The following is an 18683-nucleotide window of genomic DNA, read 5'->3' as shown; positions in this document are numbered from 1 at the left end:
TGCTGAAAACATTTTTTGTAAGTAAAATTGTATTTTTACATAGTACCTTTCACAGATATATAGATCACAAAGTGCTTCACAAAAACAGAACAATTAAATAAAGAAACACAAATAGTAACTCAATCTTCAGCTACACATATCGACTTGCTACTTATTGCTTTCAGTGTTGTTAAAATGCAGTCACAACTGAATATTTACATACACATTAGAAAATGAAACATAACCTTCTGTCTTTGAATCAGAGCGAACTTTTCATGTTTTGGAATGGCCACAATTATTGCTATTTGCTAAATGCCAGAATTTAGGAAGAAAAATGAAATAATTAAAAAAGAAAGAAGTTACATTCAGAATGTCCACGTGTGGTGAATCACTGCAACCTTTCCAAATGACCCCGCTTTCACTTAGCATTTAACCTCAGATATGACAGCCGGACTTCTGCGGTGACCTCGCGGAGGAGGATTCTTGTCATCTTGTAAGTCATGTCCAGCTTCTTGCACGCACACAGAACAGTCACACAAAAACATGATCTGTTTTCAACCGGGGTAAATGAAACAAGTTGACTACTATCAACACAAAATCTAAATTAGCCAGTACTAAATCGATATTTGCTAAGATTCTAAGTGAATTTTGTGATATTTCACCCACTCTGGGGTGGTCTGCAGGAGGGTAATGCTCATCACACCGAAGTCTATTGATGAACTGTCAACACACACTGTTTGTCATCATGAGACAGGTCTGTCAATCAATTACACCAGAGGGATTTCTCTGTGCAGAAGCTCATTCGTGCATCTTGTTTTCCTCCCCTGGCCAGGTGTAAAAAAAAAAAAGTGTGTCTAATTTTGAATCACTGAAGAGAAATGGCAAGAAGGAAAATACTGTCAAGTAACATTAGGCATTGGGACACAGTTTATTGATGATACTGTCTGACAGTCAATAAGAGATTACGCCCACTCTGTGCAGGCTGAAATAAGTCCCCTAGGAGAGACAAAATAATTCCCAGAGTTGATTAGTAATCATCGTTCTAAAAATAGGTGTAAAACATTACATCAGGAAAATGTTTCTTACCACTTTTAACTTACGGCACGAGTTCCATTCACAATAATTGGACAAATAGGGTTGAAGCAACAGAGTCATGAGGTTGGATTCATGCTGTGTTTCTAAAATCTCAAATACTGCTGGACGTTTTTGAATGAGATGTTAGTGCAAATTTTGTTAAAGGTTGGAACAATGGGCATGGCCCGGTATAATAAGATGTCCATCTCCCTTTTAAAAACTGATTTTGCAACTATATGGAAAAAGTCTGTGCCACAGTAATTATTGCATGGAAGATTGCTTTTTCAGTCTTCATAGACAGCCACATTTAAAACATTACAAACATGTGCTATGCTGGGGCTTGTTTGTCAGAGTAAAAGTAGCCTACCTTTTGAAAATAGCAACCTTTAAGCACGTATTAAACATACTTTCATTAAGCCCACATTTCTGTTATAAATATGTTTTTTACTGGTCAGATGTTCTGTTCTAGTCTTAGATGGCATGTTTCAATTAGCTATTAGCAGAAAATAATCATAACTAACCTTCAAAACATCAGTATGTGTAATTATTTCATGTGTTTCACTTAGTGAAATTAGTTACTGAAATAACATTTTATTCACTTAACAATTCATTGAATATGACTGTATATTTAGCCTGCATGACTGACAAAAGCTTGGTTTGCATTTTCAGTAATTACTTATTCTTATGGTTTTGGGACTAAAGTACTTTATTAATGATCCTGCTTATTGCTTACATTTATATTTATTTTTTTAAGAGGCAGCCATTGATTAACTGGTGTCATGTTTGATCATAATTCCTCTTTCCTGTTTTGCAGATGATACCTCATTCTATTGATGGGCAGATGGATGGATGGACACATTGACCCTTCCTCTCCTCATCTTTCTGAAAATGCAGAGTTATTACTTTCCCAGACATGGCAGCCTGTTATATTAACAGGTAGGGAAACCACGCCAAAGCTGGCTAGTGACAGAAGAAACACAAATATTGCAGATATTTTTAGTTTTCCTGGTCACGCAATTTTAGATAGCAATCTTAACTTCAATTAAAAATATTGGCACCATTTAATAATGTAGGTGAAAATTGTATCTTACTCCCAACAAGAGGTGCATCCCAAGGACAGCTTAACAATTCAGTTTTTTTTGTTTGTTTTTTAGTTTTGTTTGTTTTATGTTTTGTTTAGTTTTTTCATACGTAATCACCACACTGTAAGTATTGTGGGTTTCCATGCTTTCCATGTTCGAGTGCATCCCCAGGAGAAATGTCTTATCTCAGGCTTCCAGAGGAACTTTAACAACTTCTTATGTTGCACACAATTCTCACCACTTGTCCCATCAGGATTCTCCTTATCGTCAGTCATTTTACAGTGTAATGAGCTCCCACTTAACTGTAGAGAGGATATGTGTAATAATTAATTCCTAGACTTCCCATTACTGCAGCAGGGCTTGCACACACAGACGGGTTTGACATTTTCAGAAGATTAATGGTCATTCTGATTAGATTGCCAAAGTGGTAATCAGGTTACACAGTGGGGATTATCTGGTCTGTTTTATAATAAAGAACTTGTTTTTAAACTAAGTCATGAGAAAGTCTCATATTACCTATGCACAGATGCACACTTAAATGCCCAAATAATAATAATAAAAATAAAAATATTTCTCTAATATTTTTCTACGGTATTTATAATCTTCAGTTTTTTAAGTTCTTTGAGTTCTTCTAACATCAATGGAGATACTGGCACTGCTATGGTGCAAGTTGATTCTACAACAGGAAGTGAGACTTGAAGATGTCAGGATTTATGTACCGGATCAAATGAACACAGCCTGGGTGAAAGTTCAGATTATTAATCCAGGTACGTTGAGTAGATGGGCTCAAATCTTGGTTGGTCAGTGACAGTCATCGCTAAAGAAAACTAATCTGGTCAGTCAGAGGGCAAACAGATGTGAAAGGTTTCCCATAGATGTGGAGTCCTGTCCCTGTCCCAGACTCCATGGACATGTGACACATAAAGCCCCCTGCCTGACAGTAAATAATCCGTCCATCATTAAACCCAGCCAGATTAGAGCAAATCCCTTATGACTTGACAGTTTGTTGTAGTTTCCATAACCATATTAATGGTAATATGATGCTTCTTCTATTATTCCATCCGCTCTTTTTTTATCAACACAAAAATTTGATCAGGTTTTAGAACTGTTGTAGGTAATAAAATAAAGTGCAAGGAGAAACCAGAAAGAGAAAAAAAAGTATAGGAGTTAGAGAGACAGACAGAACATGCTCAGACAGGCAAAATATGTATTTATAATTTAATGGATTAACAGTGAGCGACCTCTGTAGCCTGTCAAACTTAAGCTGTGGAATCCCGAACCGTCTGTTAGACAACGTAAGCTTTCTCTCTTTCATTTTTATGTTTCCCGAAATAAAATGTGAAAGGAGGCTATTATTCTATCATGGTACGTCTCGTTCTTTTGCTAATGCTACTGCATCTGTTACTTCTGATTAAATCAAAATAAATATCTGTGCTTGTACAATTTTTTTTATAATTTAAAAGTATTTAGAGTTTACAGTGTTAACATGCATTTTTGGAAGGTTTACTTAATTCAGTTTTTCTTTTGTTTTTTTAAGATTTTTTTCAGCTCATCAAATTTTCTTTTGATCAAGCCAAGCAAGCTGGGTACGTCACAAGAACATGATGTCCCTGCAGCTACCAGGGTCCTCAACACAGCACACACACACGACTCAAATGTCATTCCATGGATCATAATGGTTTCATCATAAAAGTTGTATGCTTGCTCAAAGCAACAATTTTGATCCAACATAGTTCATAATACCTAAGTGCAAGCCTCATAGGTGGATTTACGAATAACAGGAAATAATTGAAAATGGCTAAAATCAATAATGTAAAGCCAAGAGATAAGAGAGCAGATTAGGGTACAGGTATATGCAGTACTTGTGAACATTTTAGTGTGTCTAAATTGTCTGAGATTATCTTGCTCCACATCTTAGGTCAACAGATTAACTTTTTCTTCTGTGACATTCACATATTGTGCAGCTTAGTCAACTTCTTGCATGACAGATGTCTGATAAGATTCAAACATAATCTGGATGTAAGATTGGAGCAAAAGAAAGACTTCTTTCTTCTTCTCTCTCTCTGAAAGGTCTGTAATCTCATTGTTATTGTAAGTAGTAAGTCTTTGCACTGAATTTCTCACGCAGGCCTCTGATTCTGAGAAGGGTGGTGCAGATTTGTTCCCTCAGCTGGCAGCCTGAGCTGACCTTTAACGTAGCTAGGACACTCAACTCTCAAGACAATCGTGTTTACTCATCATCGAGCACGATCTTACGCATTCCTAGATTTGAAACTTGTTCTTGTGTGATAAAAGAAGAAAAATAAAAGATAAAATGACAAATAAAGAGACACTGTGTTGAAAGTCAGCATAAGTAAGCTGTAGAGCAAGAGGAAAACCTTTAAGTGGAAAAACGAGAGCATCCACGAAATATGTTTGGATAAAAAGCAATCTGTGTTACCTCATATCCCCTCATATGACCCTGGCTACTCTGACAGAAGTTATGTTATAATCCAGTGGTTTCCTGTTTCACCATAAGGAAATATTACATCACAGTTTGAACATACATGGACAGATTATGATGTAAAATGCTAAACCAGATGCTTAAAATACACCCAAATTAATAATGTAGTGGGAATAATGGATTTATCTGCCATACAGTCCACAAAGCCTTGTGAGCAAAGTTGCATTATTAGTCCAATTTATAAGTATGTACTCTAAGCTTTGAAAGTCCTCCTTTTCTCCACTTAACTCCTTAAAGGTTCATCAAAAAAAAGGTAAACTTGCAACATTTATTTTTTTGCATCACAGAGTTATTGATCAACCAACAATGGAACTGACCCTCATAAAAAATTAGTTACAGTTCTGGAAACTAGCTTCAGTCATCGTATCATAACTCACTGTGTCATCATTTGATTCATACTCTGCAACCAGGTGTGCAATAATAATTTAGATTGCTGATACACGGCAATGTTTGATCAGTGTTTTGGACAGGATTGTGTTACCCCTACAAAAATGACAAAACTTTGCTTTTAACGTTACAACACTTGTGACTGATCTGTTAAATCAATACACACTGTGTCCGATTGATTTTTGCTATTCCCCCTGAGAGTCTTTGGTACATTCTGTTTTCTGACATTCAACTGCAAAGTTATTCTTTCACTTAGTCAAAGTGACCTACAGCTGGCTCTACAAAGTACTGAAATAGGGGACGTGAAAAGTTATACACTGACATTTTCTGTGATTTTGTCCTATTTGTTGTTTGCTTAACAATAAAAAGAAAATGAAACATTCAACATTGTAGGCATGCTCTGTAAATTAAATGGTACCAGGTTGCAACGCAATAAAGAAAATGACATAACGTAGACAATGCCAAGAGGAAATGGGGCGAATACTTTTGCAAGGCAATAAATCTCTTTAAAAGTAGCCCAGCAGTGGTAATCCCTTACATTTTTCACATTTGGCATCTCTCAAGGTAATTTATCAGAAAGCAAAAGAAAATCTGTCCTTTTAAAACAATTTGTTAAAGTCCCCCTCTAACTGATAACAGACCATCTTATTCAATCTGGACATACACTTTCAAGTCAATTTCTGTGCCTTCTTTCAAGTGTTAAGTCAAAATAATCTTTTCAAGCCTTGAGAATACCATCTTTGTTACAAGTCAAGATATAATTGAATTTTGATGAAGAGGTGATTTTTTTATTGCTGACCAGGGGAAAGTCAGTGATATATTCGGCTCCTGACAGCTGATTTACTGCAACTCTCTCTGCTGCCTTCATACTTGGCTGCTGTGCAATAAAATGTGGCTACGTTTTGCAGGTGAGGGTCAGGGAAATGAAGGAAAATAAGTAACTTCAAAAAAGGACTGTGCTTCTCAGAATTTACAGTGGTATTATTTATCCTTTGGTCGACTCAAATTTGCCCCCGTCATCTGGTGGGCACTCCTACTCTCTCTTCTCTGTGTCCCGTTTTTGATTCATCACCATTTCCGGCATGCATTCATCTATTAATTTGCTATACATACAGGGGGCTGGTGCCTACCTCCAGCTGTCATTGGGCGGGAGGCGGGGTACACCCTGGACTGGCCACCAGTCCATGACAAGGAAACTCAGAGACACGCAGGACAAAAAAAACATGCTCACACACAAACACATACACACTGATAGCTAATAGCAATTTAGAGAAACCAAATTACCAGTCATGTTTTTGGACGGCCGGAAGAAGATGGGGTACCTGGGAGTACATGCAAAATCCATGCAGAAAAACTCCAGGCCTGGATTTTGACCCAGGACATTCTCGCTGCAACACAGCAGTACTGCCATTTGCTTGATGGTGATACTAGCTAATAATATTCCTTTTAACCTTCTCATACCATATTTCTTATAAACAAATCTAAAACATTTTTATGCTTTTCCATTCAATTCCTCAATGCTTGAACTTCAATGCAACTACAGAAGCAGAATATGTGTTCTCAGCTTCAGTTTTACACCATGTATACCTTTATGTACAGGTGGTAACACATATAAGTATATATTTAAAAAAAATATATACCTGTATATTAAAGACATTTGGAGTTATGGTTGTAAAATGGTGAGTAAATCTATGTGCACATTACAAAGTATCAACAAGGAACATTGTAGGAAATCTCAAAGTGCTTTCAGATGCTGATTATCAAGATTGAGTTGACAGTCGGGTAGTCACGTCATGCTGTGTGCCTCTTTTGTGATTAAAGTGATGATTACTTCTGTGGCCTGCAGTACAATGAGTGCTGCTTTTGTTTAAATGTTGGAAACTCTATTAGATGCATGGATTGACTCATAATCTTGTAACAGAACAGAATTTTACTGGGGCACAATAGAACTGATCAAAAAACCTTTACTAAACCTACAGCAGTTAGAGTTGGGTGTCTGTGTATGTAGTGACAGGTGAACAATTTGTCATGCAGTTCACAACAACTGTGTAAGAGCCAAAGGGTAATCCATTGTTAAATGAATTACCCTCTGCAGTTTGCCACAAGACATGTAAGGGACATGAGAAGTATCTAGAAGAAGAGACCTAAATTTAACTTTTTGGTTAAATTTTTTGGCGATAGACTGCAAATCATCCTAATCCCACCACCCCCACTGTGAAAGATCATGGTTGCAGCATCATACTGTGGGCATGCTTCCTGAGAACACACACACACAAAAAGCTATTTGAATAGACATATTCTGAGGTAGTAATTTTCTTTTCCCTCAAAAATAATAGTTTTGTGTTGCTGGAAAACCCATAAGCAGGTTGCAGAGACAGGGTTCAGTGATTAAGATGATACATAAAAACTAATAATTTGTCTGTAAACACATGCATCTAGATTAAATTGGGTTTTGATCATGTTTAGAGATTTTGCACCTAATGTAAGGTGGATGAACAGTGGCGCAGTTGGTAGCACTGTTGCCTTGCAGCAAGAAGGTCCTGGGTTCGATTCCCGGCCCGGGGTCTTGCATGTTCTCCCTGTGCATGCGTGGTCTCCTGTGCAGTCTCCGGGTACTCCGGCTTCCTCCCACAGTCCAAATAAACATGACTGTCAGGTCAATTGGTCTTTCTAAATTCTCCCTAGGTGTGAGTGTGTGTGCATGGTTGTTTGTCTGTCTGTCTCTGTGTTGCCCTGCGATAGACTGGTAACCTCTCCAGGGTGACCCCACCTCTTGCCCGGAACGTTAGCTGGAGATGGGCACCAGCACCTCCCGACCCCAAGGGAGCACAAGGGTGTAAGAAAATGGATGGATGGATGATGCAACATGCAGTATAATACTTATGACGAACTGCAGCACAGCTGAACAGAGCAGTGTTGTATAGTAACGAAGTAAAAATACTTCACTACTTTACTTAAGTATATTTTGGAGTACTTCATACTTTCCTGGAGTATGAACATTTTTGATGACTTTCACTTTTACTTCACTATATTTCCGAACTTAATTGCGTACTTTTACTCCGATACATTTTCAATATGTGGTTTAGTTACTCGTTACAAAAAAGCGAGAGAGAGAAACAAAGTGTTTTGATCCCACCTACTGATTAGCAAGTAGCAAGCAGGCTACCGAACAAAGTCCGTAGCCTGCTTGCCTGGGCTTGTTCATCACCACCAATAGGATACACCTTCTTCTTCTTCTTTTCTATTATGGCGGATCACAAGCAACTTTAAGGTGCATACCGCCACCTACTGTACATGAGTGTGTAGAAGCATTACTTCATATCTATTAAATTCTACTTTTTAATTTTGTATTCTTAAGATAAATAAACAATGCTTTCCTTAATTTGTGAATATCTGTTATGTTTCCTTCATTTCCTAATATACCTTTAAGATTCCATTCATGCCCTATGTTTCAAACTATTCTCTTTAATTCTTCCCTTTCGAGTTCATTTGACTTACAGTTCATCAATATGTGTTCTACATTTTCTTTCACTCCACATCTCTCACAGTTATCATTATTTTTCCTCCCTATTGTATAAAGCATGTCATTTAAGTAGGTATGACCTACTCTTAATCTACTAATTATTATTTCTTCTCTTCTGTTTCTTTCATTAATGCTTCGAATTTGAACTGACTTTTGTACTTCATATAATCTTCTTCCTTTCTTATCTTCATTCCACATTTTTTGCCATTTCTTGATTTCTTTATTTTAATTAGGATACACCTGTTTCGCTTCTCCCATTAAACACAAAGCAAGTCTCGCAATCAGTAGCAGTCACATGGAAATTCTATCTTACAAAAACTCCCCGTCCAACTTGAAGAAACACATCGAGGTAACTTATGAAATGGTTATAATCCTCCTGTTTCAGTAACTATAGCTTGGTCACTAGACACTACTGTATTGTGAAATCTTGACCATAAATGAACTTTGTTTGGCATTGTTTCAGTTCCACACGTGGTGTATTTAGCTGAGGCCTAATGTTGACTGTATCAGGCTACCTAGACTCCTCTGTTCAAGGGGGACAGAAGCCATAGCGATAGCAATTTAGACTAAATTTAACGAATATAGGAAAGGCATGCAAGATCAAAACCAGGTTTACAGAGATGCCAATAAGCTGCATTTCCCTCCCAATTCTTTTTTTCTTTTGCATAATGACCAGTTGTGTGCACCACCTACTGACTGTAGGATTGACTGATTCACTGATTTGTGAAGTAGAGTAATCGTAACAGATCTTTTTCTTCATGTTGGCCGCATTTTCTGTACTATTTATTTTTCTCATTTTCAGCACTGACCTTACTTGAAGGGAAAACTTGAGGCTTACAAAAACTTTGTATTTTCTGTCCTGGAGGGTATACTAAGAAGCTGGTTCAGTTGTAAAGCAGGTTAAGTTAACCTTGTGCTATTGGTAAAGCACCTAATTTTCTTAACTAAATGATGCCTGCAGGTATATCTATTAGCAGGTTTAATTTTGCCTGCACTTGGTTGTGTACATTATTTTAAGTGTATTTGACAAGTTTACCAAAATATAAAAAAAGTCATTCAAACTGCATTTGCTTTGTTTTACTTTTTACTTGTACTTTTCATTACATTACTTGAGTACATCCATTTTTACAGTAATTTCCATACTTAAGTACAAGAAGTTTCAGATACTTTAAGACTTTAACTCAAGTAACATTTCAGTCAGTGACTTGGACTTTTACCAAAGTCATATTTTGGAGAGGTACTTGTACTTTTACTTGACTCTGAGATTTCAGTACTTTATACAACACTGGAACAGAGTCACACTGAAAGACCCACAGCACATTTGAGCTGCTGACACAGTCAGCATGAGTAGTTGTTATCTACCAATTGTTGCCTTCGTAATGACATTTAAATGAATGACTAACCAATCAGTGTCATTTCTCAAGAGCTTGTCAATAGAAAAACAAGGAAATTGTAAAAAGTTGGGACAGGAAATGATCTAGGGCAGACAGTTTGGTTGAGGTCATTGAAATACAATATAGTCAAAAGATCAGTGCACAGTCATTTGCATTAAATGTCAGGCTGGACAGTGGACTGATAGTACAGTACCAGCTTAATAACCAATGATCTAATCAATTTAAATCTGTCATAACATTTTGGAGGTAATTACATAATCACATGTTGCTGATGAAAGCTGCCTCTCACTGAAAAGCAGCCAGGATTTCTGCAGAAAGCCTGCAGCTTTACAGAGAAGTTTTACATTTTCAGAAATATTGTTTGAAAAGAAAACAGTAAAGGGAAAACTTGTTTAAATAAACATGAGAAAATATTTTTTCTTGTATGGTTTTATTTGATTTTAAACAAAGTATACAACTATAACTGCCAGTAATGTGTAACACTTTTCCAGAAATACATTATTCAGTGTAATAATGTATAAATAATGCACTACAATAATTTTAAATCTCAAACATTTTAATATTAAATGTTAAAATTCTAAAAAGAAAAACTATTCTTTTATAACTGTTGTTTAAGATCATGGCTTTATTCATGAATATTAATTGTTTCATCATGTAAAGATGATTTTAACCCATAAAAAACTCACAATTTGTTTGACCAAGTTTATTGTTCAGCTCTCTTGCGTTTTTTAATTGAGGTCCTATAAACAGTGAGAATAATGCCAAAAAGTGCTTATTTAGAATATGACTTGCATAGAATTAATGTAAAAACATAAAGAACCTTTGCAGTATTATAGAATAAATAAGCAAGGCAGTCTGTACCTAGAGGCAGTCTATGCTTTGGCTTGACACGGAGAAGAAGAGACAGAGAGGGAAGTAAATCATCCGGAGGGAATATCCTCACCTTCGTGTTTACAGCTTGCTGGAAATGATCATTGTTGAGGCGCAGCTCAGGATTGTGCATGTATATACTGAACTGTACATACAGGTCAACTCTCTCCTCTGAAGAGATATTCATGTGTACAAGCAAAGAAGCTCAAGACTTTGCAAAAAGCAACAGCAGCTGGATTGTAAAAATCAGTGATGGTTGTCACAGTTTTCTAAGTTTAAACTGTATATCCGGAGGCAACAATAAGGAAACCAATGGGGATGTTAATAGCGTCTCCACTAAAACAGCAAGCTTTAGTGTACTGGTCCATGCAGTCACATCTGGGCCACAAATTCACTGCAGGGCCAAAGTCTGAAGCTTCAGAAATAATTCAAACGATGATGAGTCGCATAGTAAAACCTGTCCTGGTTCTTATCAACACAGTAATAGTTTGATTTTCCTACTCATACTAAATTTGTCTACAATTAGATAATAAAGTTGTAGTTATCTATCACTTACTACAAAAAGTAGATTATGTGCATTTGTAGTTTTTATTTCTTGTTAGTCTGGTTTCTTATGTTTCTCATCATAGATGTAATATCTACTGTTTTGATTAATAATGCATTTACACTGTAATTCGCATAGTAACTTTGAGTCATTTTTCTTTTAGAGCTTGCCAGACATCTTTTCTCTAATATACTGTAGACAGATTAAGTTCTGGGTGTGATTTTTAGGTTTTTTTAATGTGTCATAATTTCAATTTTAGAGGAAAATTGGATGGTATGATAAATGGTGAAATGTTTGAGACAATGATTCAGTCACAGATTTAAATATGTGTAGATAATCCTGAAATTCATGATGTTTCCATGCAGTATGACTGAACTTGAGCAATTCAGCAAAGAAGAATAGTTAAAAGTCTCAAGATGTGCAAAAAGACATACTCAGCAGGATTTACTGAAATTATGTGGTAAATTTCAATATAACTTTTCAAAATTCCATTTGCAAATTAAATAAATACAAATCAATTTCCTTCTCCCTCTGGAATGTGGGCCGCTTTGTGCTGGTCCGTCACATGCAGTCTGAATAAAATACTTAAGGTTTTGTGATTGTAACATGAATAAATGCAGAATGTAATTGAAAAACTTTTGCAGGACACTGACAGTACTTTGAAAATTGTTATAATATGGGGTAAATTAAAGACAGAGTAGCACATACACAGTCTGAACTAAAAATGCACACGTGACAGGAAGATCAATATTAAAAATTCAGTGAAGAACAGTTGTAGTGGGCAGCTCCTGTGAGTGTGTGTTTGGGTGGTAAAATAGAATTGGAAAAACTAGAGGAAGGTTTGGGGGGAGTAACAACAGGGAGAGACAAGATGTGGCCATTTCAAGGTCATTTCGCCAAAGTCGTAAATATTGATTGCAGCTCCATTTAGGGGCCATGTGCAGAGAGGTACTGCTGTCAGATTCACTCTCTTTATAATTGTCTCTTTTTTTTTTCTCATGAGATTTTGGAAATGGTTTAAATCTTCTGACAGGAATTCAGATTTTGATTTGTTTACACAGTGAGCCTGTACAATTAAACGTCATGGACTTATTGAAAATCATAATAAAAATTCAGCTTCACAAGAGAAACAGAAGGGGTTTTGATAACTTTTGGGGAAATGATAATCATTCAATGTCAACAGACTGTAAAGGTAGACTCTGGATGTTTACAGGAAGTTAAAATTAAAACATCTTTCGCGCATCTCTTTATAGCAAAGGTGAGTCATCCCTGAACAGCTGGCAGCCGCGTCAAGCCAGCTTCACAGCAGCATACTTGCGTGGTAGGAGGGAGGGGGTATTTTTCTGATTCAGCAGGAGGAAAACTAAACTACATCACATCAATAAATTGCACAGCTATGAAATTTGTAGAGCTCTGACTCTGCTTTGCCCTGGCCCCACCGTCTACATTACAACACCATATCAGTGAAAAACCACACAAAAGGTGGTGGTAAACGACATAATATGCCGGTAATAAAATGTATGCTTTCACCTTTTGTGGGCCAAAGGTGGAGACTCTGACTGATGACAAATGGAAGGAAAAAATCAATAGTGTCACAGAGGGAATACTTTATGTATAAAAAGAGCAGCTCTAATGCATCTTGGGATTGATTTTACACATTGGGTAAGCTCAACTGTAGGTATGCACTCTGATTCTTTCAAATGCTTGTGCCTTTAGGTGATGATTGGGTCAAAATGTCGGGGCAATTCTCATTTAACTCATTTAGGTTCTATGACCAACCAAATAGAAAGGTGCACCAACCTAAGGGAAGGAGATACAGTGCCTTTCAAAAGAATAAATATATTTTAAACCTTTTCAGATTTTGTCACATAACCATCTAAAAATTGTATATATTTCATCTGTGGAAATCTGAAAAATTAGGTGGTTTGCAGAAACCTATTCTCTGAATAAAGGTTAAAATCCAGTGGAATAAACTGTTTTCAAATGTTAAATCATAAATAGAGAATCTTATTTAGTCTTAGTATAAATCAATCTCTTCTGTGAGGTTTGTTAGAGAACATCTCTTTACAAACAGCATCATGACGATAAGGAACACAGCAGACAACTCAGAGATAAACATGGGGAGAACTTTAAGGCAGATAAGCATGAAAATCACACATGCCACTCATTGTTCAACCCACCATCTGCAAATGGAATGACTTTGGCTGAACTACCAGCCTACCAACACATGGCATTTCACCAAAACAAAGAAAGGGGAGCGTTATGAAGCTGCCAAGAGTCCCTATGGTAACTCTGAAGGGACCTCAGGGATTCATGGCTCAGGTGGTGAGAATCCAATAACAAGACAAGGACTAATCAAGCACTCCAGAAATTTGGCCCTTGTTGTGGAGATTGTGGAAATGTTGAAAGAAAGTCAAAATAATTCCCCTCTGCAGTTCTTTTTTTGTTTGTTTGTTTGTTTTTAGCCTATTTGCCCTGTGTGTGGCAGAAAACTAGCATCTTAAACATTCTGGCCCCTGTCAGAAATAGTAGTGAAAGTATCATGCTTTGGGGAAGTTTCTACAGAAGCTGGTCAGAGTTAATGAGAAGATGGATAGAGGCAAACTGGAATTTCAGAGACCTAAATTTAACTGAGATACTTTTTGGACTAAGATTAAACATTTCTAAAAAGAATACTGGCGCCACAGATGGTGGGTAAATATCAAAAAAGATTTGCAGCCGTAATTACAACAAAAGTTTTTTCTACAAACCTATTAAATTAGGAGTCTGCATGCACTTGCACTTCATATTTCTAAGAAGTTTTGTTAAAACATTTTTTGAAAACTTGCTATCATTTTCTTTCCTCCTTACAATTGTTAATTTATGTTGATCTATCGCAACAAAACCTAATCAAACAGAATAACATTTGTGGTTGTAATGTGACAAAATGTGAAAAAGTTATATGGGTAGATGCTGTGCTAACAACAAACTGAATGGGGGATTAGAGTTACGCATGTTAAATTGATTTGTTGCGTCTGGAACAAGTAGAGTCAAAACATGTCTAAGCAACGTCATCGCTATTGATTCTGACTTTGCCGGTAGATCAAATTAAATTAATACTAAAAGGAAACTAGATCACACAGTGAGATATTTTTAGTCCGCACATGCTAGATTTGGCTCAGTAAAATTGCTAAAGTGACATTTTAGAGTCGGTTGAAGGTTACAGAGTAATTTTTGCTGCACATTTTCCCCTACCTCTCTTCTATTCGTAACTGTGGAAATACTGTCAGGTTCTCAACTTGGAAGCTTGAGTAGAGGCAGTAACTAAAATCAGTCATACTGTAACAGATTTATTCCAAAGATAGTCAGAGTGTTGGCAAGTTGGCATCTCAGTGAAGAGCAGAGGAAGAAAATGCAACTTAAGGCCTAGAAATGTTTTTTAAGAGACAGAGCAGGGAAGATGGGTGAGTACTGAAAAAAATGTGAAGACAGACCGAGATAATGAGTCAGACAAGTGCTTTAAAAACATTAACGCACCCTTCTCAAGACAAGCAATGAACTGGTAAAGAGTAGTGAGAAAACCTGGGCAAATAATTTGCTTGAGGAGTCCAAGTAGAGCGATCAACACACACAATCATGCGCACATACAATTTCACACACACATTACTTCGTTCAGTAGGTTGTTACAGGTTGAACATTCACAGTCCTCCTGGTGGTCTTGAGGCTTTGATGGGTTTTTTTTTTGTGTGGAGAGTTTTATACCTTGAGAGATATTTTCGCTGCTTGAAATCTTATCATGTGTCCATTGTTGCTTCAATGAAACAGAATGAAAAGTAAAAAATTATATTCAATTAAGACGACATATACCACCTCATTACCAACCACATTATTGGGATTCACTTGAGTACCTTTCTTGTCTGTCAATTACATCTAAAAACACATATGGTTGACATGACATGCCACCCAGAGTGTTGGGGGGGAAACTATAAATACTTGTACAAAAGCCAAAAACTTTCAGGAAGCAATATGTTGTTTTTACTCTGAACGTTTTGGATTCATAGACTGGTTAATTTTAAATGAGACTTTTAACACTCGTTGAAACACAGCTTGAGATTTACAAAGGACTTATTGGAGTCACAAAAACAATACTAAAAAAAAAGTTTTCCTTATTTTTTTGCCTTAGAGCCATCTTAGACTGAATGTGAAATGCACAATTGGTACAACCTGAACAGAACTGCTTTACATTGATGGCATATTGTTTAAAAATTTATTTAAAAAATACATGTTTTTAGACAACAAAATATCAGTGAGGAACAAATCTATCTTTGTTTTGACTCTTATTTTTACACTTAGGTACATGAAAAGGTCTAAGCATTTTAGTAGAACAATTTTCTAAGGGTTCAATTCAATTCAATTCAATTAAGTTCAATTCAGTTCAGTTCAGTTCAATTCAATCCAATCCAATCCAATCCAATCCAATCCAATTCAACCCAGTTCAACTCAATTTAATTTAATTTAATTTAATTTAATTTAATTTAATTTAATTTAATTTAATTTAATTTAATTTAATTATAAAGCCAGGATTTACAACAGATGCTTCAAACACTAGAAAGAAACTAAAATTCATATGCAGAAATATCAAGCCAATTCATTTCAGTCATGCAGACTGATTGAAACTCAACTGCATTCCCATTCGATCATAGAAGGATGAGTCTGAGGCTGCTATCCAGGCATGAACTATAACTGCTTACAACTTTCTTTCAACAATTTCTTTTTTTTTTTGGCCACTCTTTTGTTAAGGTCATTTTGTATGTTGCATGGGTAGTAGTTGTGCTGTCAAATGAATCCCCAACATGAGCAGTGGCCCTGCACTCTTCCAGTTACCGTGCACCTTTTGACTGCTTCTCTGATTAATGCCTTTCTTGTCAGGCCTGTCAGTTCAGGTGGGCGCTTATGTGTTGGTGGATTTGCAGCTGTGCAGCACTCTTTCCATTTGCAGATGACAGATTGAATAGTTCCTTGAATGAGTGTTAGCTCTGCTTTAAACTTCTTCAAAAAGTTATCTCTAACTTTTCCGCTGTGTTTACTGATCTACATGATGCGGTCTGTTGATCAGAGTTCTCTATCAGACCTTTGCAACTTTTACGGCACAAGTGTTTATTCTGAGAAATAATTGCACAGAGTTGGACTTTATATAATCATTTTGCTTCATCTAAAAACATTTTGTCACAGTAAATTTTATTTAGGGGTACTAAGTTATAAAGAGGGCTGAAAAAACAAGTGCTATGATTCAAATTTTAACTTAGAACAAAAAAGTCAATGTGCGCTCTTCCTTCCACTTGTGAAATGCAATTACAGCACTGTAATTGCACATACTGTATGTCTTATTGAATATCTTAATAAAACACAATAAAGTTTGTGTGTAACACATGCACATGAAAAAAGTGAAAGGTGAGCATGAATATTTTTGCAAAGGCCCATTTGTGTTAATTACAAAGAGAAGAAAAGGACTCACATTCACTAATTTTACTGAAAAACTATGTATAGTTGCAAAACAAAATCACTATTGTATTCACAGTAAATTATTACATATTTAGATTAATTATAGAAAATATGTGGAAAGAATTACAAACTAAAGAGCAGCCCAAATAGTATCAGATATTAAGGAAAGGGATATAAATCGCTACCAGGGCTCACAGTACATAAAGCCTCCACAAAAGAGAGTCAGTCTGAGCAGTCTGAGCTTGAGAGAGACAGAGTGACCTTGACAAAGCAGAAATGTTTCTATAAAAAGACGAAGTTTATTCAGGTAGGAATGAATATGCCCATGTCAGCAACACTGCTGCCTATTATTCTTAAGTTCAGCATGATTCAGAGCCTGATCGCAAGACAACAACGTCTTATGATGGAGGCTGTTCATATTTTCAGGGAGATCCAACTCTGTGGCTGTCCCTTAGTCTCTCTGACTGAGCATGTGCAGAGAGGCACTGCAGTGCTGCACTGTGAGAAGAGACAGACAGAGGAGATGCGAGTTCCCATTGCTGTCCCATGTGTGCAAAAGAATTTAGAGAATAAAATAACATTTTTGTGGGTAGTCTGCTGCTGCAGGGCTCTATGGTGAGGAATCTGTTAAGCATGAAAGGGTTCGCATCAATGTCAGCAACCCACAAGACAGTGAATCATTTTTCATGGAACGTCTTCTAATTTACCAGTGCATGAGAAGATGTGTTGTTCTCAGAGTGTTTAGTATAGTAAGGCAGTTCAGGTGAAATAATTTCCACCTTTCTTCAGTGTTAACTTTCTACTCTTACAAATAACTCAATAAGCTCCTTAATCAAGACACACAACCAATAGATCTTGTTTATTCCCCATGTAAAACACAATCCTGCAACATCCCTTCTTTAATTGCTTTTCTATCAAATCTCATTTAGAGCTGATTGTTGCCTCAGTTTTATAGATCCTCTGCATTAGAATAGAATTCAACTTTATTGTCATTTACACTTATTTAAATAAAAAAAGGTGGCATAAACAACTCCTGGATGATTGATAAAAACTAATTCCTGAAATTGTTAGAAAGATGGTTACACTTTAAAAAAAAACATTTCTAAAAGCAAGTTCATCATCAATAAAGGAAAAAAGCATGGAAAACGTGTTTTGCTCTACTTATGGCCAAAAATCTAATAAGCAGATTAGAATAACTGATTCTTTGACATCATAAGTGAATTATTCACATATCACAGATTATAATTGTATCTGTTTGTTGCAAAATATGTGAGTTGTATCTCCTCTGTCCTCTTGCTTTGATGCAGTATCTGTGCTCAACAGTATTAGATTGTTTGTTGCAGGCATGATCTCTCCCTGCCTGCTGAGGCTGCTGAGGCATCATCAGAACAGGTGGAACGTAAACGGCACAGCATGTGCACCTCACAGTCGTGACGCAGGCTGATATTTCTAAAAAAGCTGTCATCCATTTTGTGGGCAATGATGACGGTAGTGGCGAAAGACGGTGTGGTGGTGGTGGTGGTGGTGGTGGGGGGGGGGGAGAGATCTGTTGGTCGAAAGGGCCATCAAGTGGCCAGAAGCTGAAGTGCAGCCCTTCAGAGCAGAGCTGGAGCGGATAGTACAGTAGAAGTAGTAGTAGAGGATCTGTTGTAATGAAGCCAGCAGACCGGAGAAACACTGCTTTCTCTTGCACTGAGAACGGTAACGCTTCACTAGGCCCTTTGAGGTGGACTCGAGGTGTCATTTTCTGCCCAATGATTCTCCAAGAGGTACAATTCCCAGTCTTCAAGAATATATATCTTGTAATTGGATCCATTTTATTACCTTTTCCTTGTATAGACACCAA

Source organism: Xiphophorus couchianus, chromosome 8 (genome assembly GCF_001444195.1).
Source record: "Xiphophorus couchianus chromosome 8, X_couchianus-1.0, whole genome shotgun sequence".
Lineage (NCBI taxonomy): Eukaryota > Metazoa > Chordata > Actinopteri > Cyprinodontiformes > Poeciliidae > Xiphophorus > Xiphophorus couchianus.
Note: the sequence above shows the minus strand (reverse complement) of the source record.